Here is a 13,360-nt window from a genome sequence, read left to right on the forward strand (position 1 = left end):
CACTTAAAATTAAAAAAATAAATTTTAAAAAATCAGAGCAGAAATCAATACAATCGAAGCAAAAGAAAGAATTCAAAAAAATTGATAAAACAAAGCTGCATTCTTTTTTAAATATTTTTTAATTGTGGATGGACACATATCTTTATTTATTTTTATGTGGTGCTGAGGTTCGAACCCAGTGCCTCACATGTTCAAGTCAGGTGCTCTACCAATGAGCTATAGCCCTAGCCCAAAAGCTGAATTCTTTGCAAAATAAATAAAATTGACAAACTCTTAGCCACAAAACAAAAAGAAGGAGAGAGAAAACACAAATGACTAAAATTTATGATGAAAAAGGAAATATCATAACAGACACTATTGAAATACAAAAACAATTAGAAACTATTTTGAAAATTTATACTCCAGTAAAATGGAAAATCTTGAAGACACTGACAAATTTCTAGAGGCATCTGATCAAACCAAACTGAGTCAAAAGGACATACACAATTTAAACAGATCAATTTCGAGCAAGTGAATATAGATGCCATCAAAAGCCTATCAACCAAGAAAATCTTGGGACCAGACAAATTCACAACTGAGTTTTACAAGACCTACAAATGAGAATTAATAACAAAACTCCTCAAATTATTTCATGAAATATAAAAGGGAGGAAGCCTTCCAAACTCATTCTATGAATCTAGTATCATCCTGACACCAAAACCAGGCAAAGATACATCAAGGAAAGAAATTTTCAGAAAAATATCCCTGATGAACACATTGATGCCAAAATTCTCAATAAATTTCTGGCAAGTTGCATACAAAAACATAATTTAAAAATAGTGCAACATGATCAAGTGGGGTTTATTCCAGAGAGTGCAAGTTTAATTTAACATACAGAAATCAACAAATATAATTCATCACATTAATAGACTTTTAGATAAGAATCATATTATTATATCAATTGATGCAGAGAAAGCATTTGACAAAATACAGCACCTTTTCAAGTTCAAAACACTAGAAAAACTAGGCATAGTAGGAACATACCTCAACATTGCAAAAGCTATCTATGCTAAACCCAAGGCCAATATCATTCTAAATGGAGAAAAAAATGGAAGCATTCCCTATAAAACTAGAAAAAAGACATGCCCTCTTTCACCACTTCTATTCAATATAGTTCTTGAAAGTCTAGCCAGAGCAATTAGACTGATAAAATAATTTAAAGGGATACAGATAGGAAAAGAAGAATACAAACCATCATTATTTGCTGACAACATGATTCTATACTTAGAAGATCCAAAAAAAAAAAAAAAAAAAAAAAAAAAAAGCTCCAACAGAAAACTTCTAGAATTAATAAATGAATTCATCAAAGTAGCAGGATATAAAATCAATGGCCATAAATCATATACATTTCTATATATCAGTGATGAATCCTCCAAAGGAGAAACTAGGAAAAATGCCCCATTCTCAATAGCCTAAAAAAAATAAATAAAATACTTGTGAATCAACTTAACAAAAGAGGTGAAAGACCTTTACAATGAAAACTACAGTACAGCAAAGAAAGACATTGAAGATCTTAGAAGATTAAAAGATCTCCCATGCTATTGAATAGGCAAAATTAATATTATCAAAATGGCCAATACTACCCAAAACACTATACAGATTCAAGGTGATTCCAATTAAAATTCCAACATTATTCCTTATAAAAATAGAAAATCAATTATGGAATTCATTTGGAAAAATAAGAGGCCCAGAATAGCCAACGCAATCCTTAGCAAGAAAAGTGAAGCAGGAGGCATCACAATATCAGATCTTAAACTATACTACAAAACTATAGTAACAAACACAGCATGGTATTGACACCAAAACGAACATGTAGACCAATGGTACAGAATAGAAGACACAGAGACAAACATAAATACAGTTGTTCTATACTACACAAAGGCACTAAAGACACACATTGGATAAAGGATAGCCTCTTCAACAAATGGTGCTGGGAAAACTGGAAATCCATATGTGCCGCAGTCTGGCTGGGCACAAAATCATGAGCCACTCAAACAGGAACAAACTTTATTTTGAAATTCCCCGCCAATGCCCCATACACTTCCGGGAAAAAAATGCCTACCAACACACGTGGCATTCTCCCGGACAGGCAACAGGAAATCCCTCCTCCGGAATTCCCTCCTACCACACTTCCCCAACCAATGGGAACTCTCCAGGAGTCCCGTAGCAGGCTGAGGTGGACAGCAGGGGTCGAATATCCATATGAATGCAGATCTTAACATAATCATATCATCTCAATGGCTTACTGGCGTCACCTTTCAACCAAAAATGCCATGCATCATACTACTTGGCTATGGCTCTTAGCATCTCCCCCTTCTGTTTAAATAAGCAACAAGCAATGTGGCTTAGAGACCGTGCCTGTTAGGTTGTCCAATTCAACATATGGTTCTTACCCATCATCAGATGAACTGACCTCTGGGCGTCAGCCTCCTGTCTTAGGTTGATACCACTGCAATTGGATCATACCTGTCACTGACTACCGGTTCAGCATATAGCCATACTTGTGGATAGGCCTATGCACAAGTGGGGGAGTGAGGTTCTTTGCCTCACCTCTATTGGCCCCCAAATTTAGACCATCACTAGTAGAAGGGAGGAGGATACAGAAATGCCACGACACCAAGGCAATTGATGGCTCCTTAGGAAAAATTGCATCACTGGTGACACATCAGCAAAGATACGCCAGCACTACCATAATTCGCTGCATCAACAGATAGATCACAATGCATACAAGTGATACATAGTCCAGGCAAGTTCTGCAAGCAGTTCAAAGTGGAGGAATCTATCAATATGTCCATTTCCTCCCAAAATAAATTGACTCCTTGAATGAGCATTACTTGTTGAGTTATTATTCATTGATGCATCAGTTTACACAGTTTGTTTGATAACTATCGAAGAAGCTGTAGTTTGGTTTCATCTTTGTCTTCACCGGCACTGGGATGAAAATAGGAATTCTGACAATGATGCTAAAAAAATTATGTAACATTCCAACAGATACTAAGAAAACAATTTTCTGAACAATTTACATTGTCCTGAACAGAATTATTAAATATAATGAAAAGGAAATGTGAAAGTAAACAAACAGATCTGTTAACCTCCTTATTTGTTCACATATTAAAACAATCCTCAACAGCTGTTTACCCAATTTAAATTAAACCATTAAAATCACGTGAATAATAAAAAAAATTCGGATCCATTTATTCATGAGCACTCCTCATATATGATATATGGACATATGCACATACAGACATACAACACAAAACAGAAGTGTGCACACATAACATACAACACATAAGACAATAGTAAAGGCCTTGTAGCTTTACATAGGTGAAATCTCCATTGCAATGTTCAAAAACTCCACAGTCAAAAAATAAAACTGATCAGAAAAACATTAACCTATGTCTGTATGAGCTCAAAAATAAAATAGAACTTTATGATGTGGGAAAAAGCAATAATAAAATAGATATTGAAAAAAGCATCCTGGTTAATCACTGTTGCAGATGTAAGAATAGCCAAGCTGGAGCTCTGGATATCAGCTGTTATGGATTTGAGTCAAATCATCTTCTTTTTGGTCTGTAGAAATTGTTTTGGTTAGTCTCTCTGGAATCCAAATCGGCTGTTGTTCTCCCTGTGGAAACACACAAACAGAACCCCAACTCCAGACAATCACTGGGTCAGGACCTTTCCATTGTCCTGTTAGAATATCCTTCCAAAGTACCTTAGGCTTATGTACATTTTTTGGATACATATGTCTTTCCACAGCACTAAGCCCTGATGAATCCAAATTTAAAAAGTTTAGAGTAAAAAGGGTTATTTTAAGTTTATCTTTGGGGGATATATACCCCTTTCCAATTCCCTCTTTTTGCTTTAATAAGTACATTTTAATAGTTTGATGAGCTCTTTCAACTATGCCTTGTCCCTGTGGATTGTATGGAATTCCTGTTATGTGAGTAATGTCAAATGATGAGCAAAATTGTTTAAAAGAGTTAGAGGTATAGCCAGGACCATTATCTGTTTTTAACTGTTTTGGAATGCCCACAGTGGCAAAATTTTGTAAGCAATGAACTATAATATCTTTAGTTTTTTCTCTGGCATGAAGGGAGTCCATCAAAAATCCAGAAGAAGTATCAACTGTAACATGCAAATATTTTAATTTTCCAAATTCTGGCAAGTGTGTGACGTCCATCTGCCAAATATGGTTAGGTATCAATCCTCTAGGATTGACTCCAAGATTAACTTGTGGTAAAAATGTCACACAATTTTGACATTGTTTTATTATATGTCTGGTTTGTTCCTTAGTTGTTTTAAAATGCTTTTGTAAAGTATTAGCATTGACATGGAACCTTTTATGAAAATTTATAGCTTCTTCTATTGTGGAGAAAATATGTATGTCATGTGTAGATTTATCTGCTAATTCATTGCCCAAACTAAGGTCTCCAGGCAATCCTGTATGTGCCCTGATATGTCCTATAAAGAATGGATCTTTTCTGTCCCAGATTAGACTTTGTATAGTGGAAAACAAAGAGAAAACAGTAGAGGAAGGGGAAATCCTACCAGCATCTTCAAGGGATACTATAGCATTAACTATATATATACTGACTATCAGAAAATAAATTAAATACAGAATCTTTAAACATCACAAAGCTTGTAATATTGCATTAAGCTCTATCTTTTGAGCTGATTGTTTGGGTACTAAAAATGTAAAAGTTTGATCAGGGGTAACTACTGCTGCTGTACCATTATTTGACCCATCAGTGAATATATTTGGAGCATTTATGAGAGGGTTTTTTTTTTTTGTCATTTTTGGAAAAAACTACAGGATGCAAAGACCAAAAAGACAACAAAGGATTAGATGGTAAGTGATTATCAAATGAAACATTAGATTTACACATGATTATTGCCCAAGTATTTAACTCATTAGCTAACTCATCAATTTGATCCATAGTATATGGAGTAATAATTTTATTGGGAGAAATTCCAAACACTCCCTTTGCTGCTCTTATTCCTTTGAGTATTAATTGTCCTACAGCCTCAGGATACCTAGTAAGAATAGTGTTAGAAGAATAAAATAAATGTGTCCACAATAATGGACCTTCTTGCCAAAATACCCCTGTAGGAATATTTTTTGTTGGTAGTACAATAAATAATAAAGGCAAACTTATATCAATTCTATCCAAAAGCATATTTTCCATATATGTTTCAATGATTTTTAATGCCTTTCTTGCTTCAGGCGTTAACATGCAGGGTGAATTTGGATATGATGGACCTTTTAGGATATCAAATAAAGGTCCCAACTCTCCTGTTGGTATGCCTAGATAAGGCCTTATCCAATTTATGTCTCCCAATAACTTTTGAAAGTCATTAAGTGATTTGAGTTGATCTACTCATATTTGAATTTTTGGTGGACGGACCATGGTTGAGGATAATAGAACTCCTAAATAATTAATTGGAAGATTTAATTGTACTTTATCTATTGATATATATAGATTATAATTTTTTAATAAATTTGTAAGTGTGGCATAACATTCTAGCAATGTGTTTTTTATATTTATGTGCCAATAATACATCATCCATATAGTGAAATATTTGTAGTTCAGGATTTTGATTTCTAAGTGGCTGGATTGCTCTGTTAACAGATTTGACACATAGTTTGACTGTTAGCCATCCCTTGAGGGAGTACTTTCCATTCATATCTCTGATCAGGACCTTCATAATTTAGTGCAGGGATAGTAAATGCAAAACGTGGACTATCCTCGGGATGAATTGGAATTGAAAAAAAAAAAAACAATCTTTAATATCTATAGCTAAAACATACCAGGTTTTTGGCAAAGCAGTCAATTGGGGAATCCCTGATTGAGCAGGTCCCATAATAACCATCTCATTATAAATGGCTCTTAAATCTTGCAATAATCTCCATTTACCAGATTTCTTTTTAATGACAAAAATGGGAGTATTATGGGGAGATACGGAAGGTTGTATATGTCCCTCCGCTAATTGTTGTTTGACCAGGTCATAGGCTACTTTTATTTTTTCTTTAGTCAGAGGCCACTGAGGAAGCCATACTGGTCTTTCTGATTTCCAAGTAATTTTGATTGTCTCAGTGGCCCTTTCTGAAAACCCAATACATGTCTATTTATTCCTTGATCTATTTGAATTGGTGCTGTTATACCTTGTTCTTGTTCTCTTAATCTTTTTTCTTTCCTAAAGCCTTGTCTAGCCCTAGTAGTGGGCACGTTAGGATTGATGTTATTTGTTAATGTCAAACCTAATTGATCTAGAACATCTTGTCCCCATAAATTTATAGGAAGATGATCCAATACATATGGCTGTATAGTTCCTTCACATCCTTCAGGATCCTTCCAATCTAATACCATTGCACTTCTATGGGGATTAGTTGCCACTCCTAGGCCTCGAAGCATTTGAGTGGCTTGTTGTAATGGCCAATGTTTTGGCCATTCTTGACGAGATATGATGCTAAGGTCAGCACCTGTGTCCAGTAGCCATTAAATTCATGTCCTTGAATATTTAGTTTTAGCATTGGGCGAGAATCTAAATTTAAAGACAGCATAGCCCAATCTACACCTGTGGAGCCTAATCCCCTGGAACCTCTTTCTACACTATGACTGGAAAATTTATCATGCAGGCTGGGTATTATTTGCTATTCTATCTCCTGGTGAAATTACTGATATACCTCTTGGAGAACTAGCTATAATTTTTATTTCACCTACATAATCGGGATCAATTACCCCAGGACTTATCATAAGTCCTTTTAGTGTAGAAGAACTGCGTCCCAATAATAAGCCTACTGTTCCTTGGGGAAGAGGTCCTTTTACTCCTGTGGGAATGATTTGAATTCCCATCTCTGGAGTTAGTACTGCTCTGGTGGAGGCGCAGATGTCCAACCCTGCGCTCCCTCTAGTTTGTCTGATAAGGGATTTAATGGATAATGTGTCCTGGGCACTACCCTGATGGTGTTGCTGGGTTCCTCCATTGCCCCGTATATTTGTGGTTGTGGGCCCCGGAGCATTGGGCCCCCCAGTCCGTTTTTTGGCAATGGAGCCTGATGCCTTTCTCCATGATATCGTGGGTAAACACTTGGTCCTTGTCTGTTTTTTGATGACGGGATACCCTCTATGGTGGTTTGAGAACAGCATTCATTAGCCCAATGTCTCCCTCTATGGCATCGTGGGCAAATACCCGGTATTCTATTCCTTTGATACCTAGCTTTGTTAAACCCTCCTCCTATGGGGCAACTCCTTTTAAAATGTCCTGTTTGTTCACAATTGTAGCATGTTTTTGGCCTGGCATCTAAAGCCTGTTGTACTGCAGCTGCCAAGACTTGCCCTTGTTCATTAATGTCTCTACATAATTTAATATATGTGTTTAAATTTTCATGTTTCCATGATCTAATGACCTCTCTGCAGCAATGATTTGCTTAGTCATAAGCCAGTTGTTTTATTAATGGCATTGCTTGTTCTGTATCCCCCAAAATTCTGGAAGCTGTTTGAATAAGCCTATCTACAAATTCAGCGTAAAGTTCATTAGTTCCTTGTATTACCTTAGATAATTGTCATTGTAAATCTCCATGCCCCTGTAAAGTTTTCCATGCCCTAACTGCATCTACAGCAATTTGTACGTATACGCCAGGATCATATTCAATTTGTTGCCATTGACCGTCATAAGGTCCTTTTCCTAACAACATATCTAGATTTCTTTGAGGATAACTGGCTGCTGCATTTCGCCTAGCTGTCTCCGTGCAAAATTCCTCATTGGCAACCTTCCATAACAAATTTGTCCTCCATTTAGCACAGATCGACACATATTAGCCCAATCTGCTTGCGTCATGTCTAAGTTGGTAATGGATTCGACCATGCTTACAGTGAAGGGTGCTTGCGGGCCATAGGTTGTTACAGCCTCCTTTAATTGCTTCACTGTTTTGAAATCTAAAGCACGGTGAATTCGTTGCCCTCCTGCCTGCTCAAGTACAGGGCATGCTAATCTTTGAGGTCCTGCCTCAGGATTCCGTCTATCTACTACGGGGGTTGAGGGCCACTCAGCTGCCTCTATAGATGGAGCTGTTGGTTGAATTACGCCCTCTGGTGATAGAACAGAGTTAGTAGCAGTCTCCTGTTGTAGCTCCCCCCCTGATGGTTGTTTTTCCTCTAGGCTTTCTTCCTTTAAGTTTTTTTCCTCTATCTGACTAGCTCGAGAGACCTTCTCTTTTGCTTGACCTAACATGTTTTCTACCATAGTCTGGACCTGTTACAATTTACTTAACAGTCTTTCGGGTTTTTTTTTTATTAATTTCTAATCTACTTAAAGGTAACACAACCCAACAAGATAACATAAAACAAAACCGAAACAGAATGAAACAAAAACGGAACAAAAAATCGTTGTATCAATTTTCTCTTTCTCAGGGCCAAACAACTTCAAACCTTGAGCCAACCATTTTTCCCTGTTTGCCTGAGAAAGTTCTAGGGATAGGCAGCTTGAAACAAAAACAAAAATAAATCAAAACAAGAACACATTGTTTTTTGAAATGGTCACCCTTTCTCTCACCTTCCCTCAGGGGCGAGCAATTTTACTCACCTCCAAGCTTCAGGCGTCCCCCGCACGGGCCACCAATTGCCGCAGTCTGGCTGGGCACAAAATCACAAGCCACTCAAACAGGAACAAACTTTATTTTGAAACTCCCCACAATGCCCCGTAAGCTCCCTGGAAAAAAAAATGCCGACAGACACACGCCACGTTCCCCCGGACAGGCAACAGGAAATCCCTCCTCCGAAATTCCCTCCTACCGCACTTCCCCAACCAATGGGAACTCTCCAGGAGTCCTGTAGCAGGCCGAGGTGGACAGCAGGGGTCTAATATCCATATGAATGCAGATCTTAACATAATCATATCATCTCAATGGCTTACTGGCGTCCTTTCAACCAAAAATGCCATGCATCATACTACTTGGCTATGGCTCTTAGCACATATGCAGCAAAATGAAACCCCTATCTCTCACCATACACAAAACTTAACTCAAAGTGGAACAAGGACCTAGGAATTAGATCAGAGACACTGAGCCTAATAGAAGAAAAAGTAGGCCCAAATCTTTATCATGTTGGATTATGCCCCCCACTTCCTTAACAATACTCCTAAGAGGCAAGAAATAAAATCAAGAATTAACAAATGGGATGGACTCTAAGTAGAAACCTTCTTCTCAGCTAAAGAAACAATCAATGACAGAGCCTACATTTCGGGAGCAATTTTTTTCCACATGCACATCAAATAGAGCACTAATCTCCAGGATATATAAAGAACTCAAAAAACTTAACATCATAAAAAAAAAAAACCAACCCAGTCAATAAATGGGCTAAAGAGCTAAACGGACACTTCTCAGAAGAAGATATACATTCAATCAACAAATATATATATATATATATATATATATATATATATATATATATATATATATATATATGTTCAACAACTCTAGTAATTAGAGAAATGCAAATCAAAACTACTCTAAGATTTCATCTCACCCCAGTCAGAATGGCAGTTATCAGGAATACAAACAACAATAAGTGTTAGCGAGGATGTGGGGGAAAAGGCACACTGATACATTTCTGGTAAGACTGCAAATTGGAGCAATTACTCTGGAAAGCAGCATGGAGATTCCTTAGAAAACCTGGAATGGAACCAACATTTGACCAGTTATCCCACTCTGTGTTCTATATCCAAAGGACTTAAAATCAGCATTCGATAGTAATGCACCCACATCAATGCTTATAGCAGCTCAATCCACAATAGCTAAGCTATGGAACCAACCTAGATGCCCTTCAGTAGATGAATGGATTAAAAAATGTGGTCTATACACACAATGGAATATTACTTAACATTAAAATAGAATAAAATTATGACATTTGCCAGTAAATGGATGGATTTGTCTTACTTTCTAAGTGAAGTAAGGCAGTCCCCAAAACCAAAGGCCAAATGTTCTCTCAGATAAGTGGATACTGATCCTTATTGGGGGGCAATGGGGATGGGAAAAATGGAGGAACTTTGGGCAAAAGGTAGGGGAAGATGAGGTGTGGGCTCAAGGGCAGGAAAGATTTTGAAATGAGATGGACATCATCACCCTAAGTACATGTATACACATATGGTGTGACACTACTTCATGTACAACCAGAGAAATGAAAAATTGTGCTTCAGTTGTGTACAATGAATCAAAATGCATCCTGCTGTCATATATACCTAATTAAAATAAATAAATAAATAAATATTTTTTAAAAACACTTAAAATGTGACTTTTTAAACATAATTTTGAGGTCACTTGTATCATCTAAACTAAAATTTCTTGCATTAGGTTTGCTTCAATGTGACTGGAGAGTTATTAGGAATTTTGCTGTCATATGGCAGTGGACTGGATCAAGTTCATCTTTCTGCATTGTGCTTCTCTAGGATCAAACAATTGTACTATTCTTTTGCCCTTGTTTCCCTTTCAATTTGTTAGAATAATTAGTATGAAGTCTGACTGTATGTAGATACTCTTATTAGAGCTTCATCAAGTATTGTTTTGTCCCATTTTCTGAGAGCCCTTTGAGGTAGATGCTATTATTGTCTTTGTTGCATAAACAAAGGGATGCTGAGAGGTTAAGTCGCTGGCCCTCTGTTAAGAGATGAAGCTGAACCCCAAGGAGATTGTTGGACTTTGGAACCTGTAATTTAAAACTCTCACCCCCATCATCTCATCTCACATCTTGTTTAAGAGTTCCATTCACCTCCCTCTGTTGGATATTGAGAGAGTCTACGATTGATATTTGGGTGATCTGTCAATCCTTGGAAGAATACCCAGGGTGTGTACCACATTTCCAGGAACATAGCAAATGGTTGTAAATTTAATGAAAGGAATTAACAAATTAATAATGAATGAATTATTAACCCATTAACTCCCAAGTTTTTAATTCTATAAATATTTCAATGAAAATGATACAGATGCCAATAGGTTGTAAATAATAATCTAAAGCTTAAATATGTTTTAATATTATCTTCTTATTATGTAATTAGATCATATATTACACAATTATATTGCATACTATATTTAAGTTTTTAATCTGATTTTGTACATGGGTGTGGTACTAGGAATTCAACCCAAAGCTTCACACATGCTAAGCAAGTACTCTACCACCACGCTACATCTCCAGCCCCTACATTTAAGTTTTATAGGTGTTCCACATCTGGGACAACGGGACAAAATTGGTTGATGAAATAATGAATATTGAAAGATCCAAATACTAGTGGAAGTTATTTATTAGAGGAACATCTTCTATCATAGTGACTTCCCTCTAATAATCTCTTCTAGTTTCTAGGGTGAAAATATTGCAAAGCATGGGTAGAGTTTCCTAATTTAAATTGGCCTCTTCACAATGTGTACTTTTGAGATAGACTAGAAATGTGGATGGCCTTACTTCCCATGATGTGTTTTGAAATATGATGTCAATCATTCTCTCATGATTTCATAAATTAGACTTATCTTTGTCTCCTTTTAGTTATTTTAGTACCCCAGAGGGTCATAAGAGCTGGAAAAAAGAGGCAAATGCACTCCAAATAATTATGGAACCCAGAGCAAGAGGATCTCAGGTAATATATAATCTGAAAGTTTTAAATCATGTTAACAAAATGAAACTATATTCTCATACTTTCATAATTACTGGAAGATCAGTTTTCAATTTAAAATTCTCAACATCTTTTAATTACTTCCACCAGAATGTGGCCATGTGAACAAAGCAGACTTTTGGCCCTTGTCACGTTCCTCAAGACTAAAACACTCAGGGTCACTCCAGGTGAACTGGACTTCATGAAATAACCACACAAGAAACAGAGATACCTTTTTATTTGGGTCCTGTGAAGGCTCCTCTGACCTTAGGATTCTGGAGAGAGAGAGACAGAGAGAGGGACAGAGAGAGAGAGAGAGAGAGAGAGAGAGAGAGAGAGAGAGAGAGAGAATGTGCTGACCCTTTTTATTGAGAAGAATCCATTCAAATGAGGCAAGGGGTCAGGTTTCCGGAGTATGAATTTAGCTTCCTGATGTCTGCTGTCAGCAGGTTGACTGACATCTGGGAAGGCCACACCCAAAGGCAGAGCAAGAGAAGGGGACACACAAAGTGCAGTTCCAAGGAACATTCTATCCCAAACAGGACAAAGGGATAGTATTACAAAAAAAAAAAAGGTGAGTATAGCTCAACCCCAGGGGTGACATGCCTACATCTAAAGAGACGCCCTCAACTTCCTGAGCTGGGACAATGCCCAAGTCACTAAGAAATGTAGTGATAAGTCAGAGCCTCTGGCTTCAGGATGGAAGGTGTGAGTCATACAGAATGGCTCCCCACAAGCCCTCAACCTCCAGCCCACCATTTCTCCTGGCTCCAAACCTTAGCACAAGAAGCCTCTCAGGTATGAATGTGGACCCTGAAACCCAGATGTCCAGGCCCTTCCACACACTTTACAGTGTCCCTCAACCACGTAGTCTAGGGGTACACACACACAAGTGGTGTGGTTCACTATTAGAACAGACCTGAAGAAAAAGCTCATGAAACTTCTGGAAGATAGCCATGTTCTGAGCAGATAATACTAATCATATACAGTTGAAAAAATGCAAACTATTTATTTATTAGTAAAAAGAAATTTAACACAGATCATTGGTTAATTAAATATTTGAAGACTGCAACTGCAAAAGAGAATATATAAATTCTTGCTTTTCTGAATATAATGCTGCCAACCACAGATATCAACAAAACATTTAAAATAATTTGCCAAGACCCAAATTTTGCTAAGAAAGAGGAACATCAGGAAAGAGGGGTGTTGTAGCCATCTTGATCAGAATGCTTGAAGCTTTGTCCTTGCAATGTGCCTGGCTGATCCACAGCACTACTTAAATCTTTCTGTCAACCCACACAGCACTCTTTGGCTGAGAGTTTCCCACTCTTAGGGATATTACCTTCAGGGTATTCTCCTGATCTTCAGGGTGTTCATTGTAAGCAAAGAACATCTGTTGAAATGTTGAGTGGATCAAAAAGGAAAGAGGAACAACTGCCAGGGGTGCCACTCCCACCCCCACCTGCCCTGTGCTGAAATTCCCCAGTGGCCACCATGCTCCTGGTCTGCGAAGATTCCTTCTATATCAAAACTTATGTACATTCATACATACACAGTGTCTTAAACATAGAGTCTCAGCACAAAAATAAAAATGCATGATTTGTTCCCATATAAAAATAGCTTTTCATGTCCAATAGTATTGAAAATTAGCTAGAAAATCCTAATAATTATTAGAGTTTTA

The sequence above is a fragment of the Marmota flaviventris genome, chromosome 2 (genome assembly GCF_047511675.1).
Source record: "Marmota flaviventris isolate mMarFla1 chromosome 2, mMarFla1.hap1, whole genome shotgun sequence".
Classification (NCBI taxonomy): Eukaryota; Metazoa; Chordata; class Mammalia; order Rodentia; family Sciuridae; genus Marmota; species Marmota flaviventris.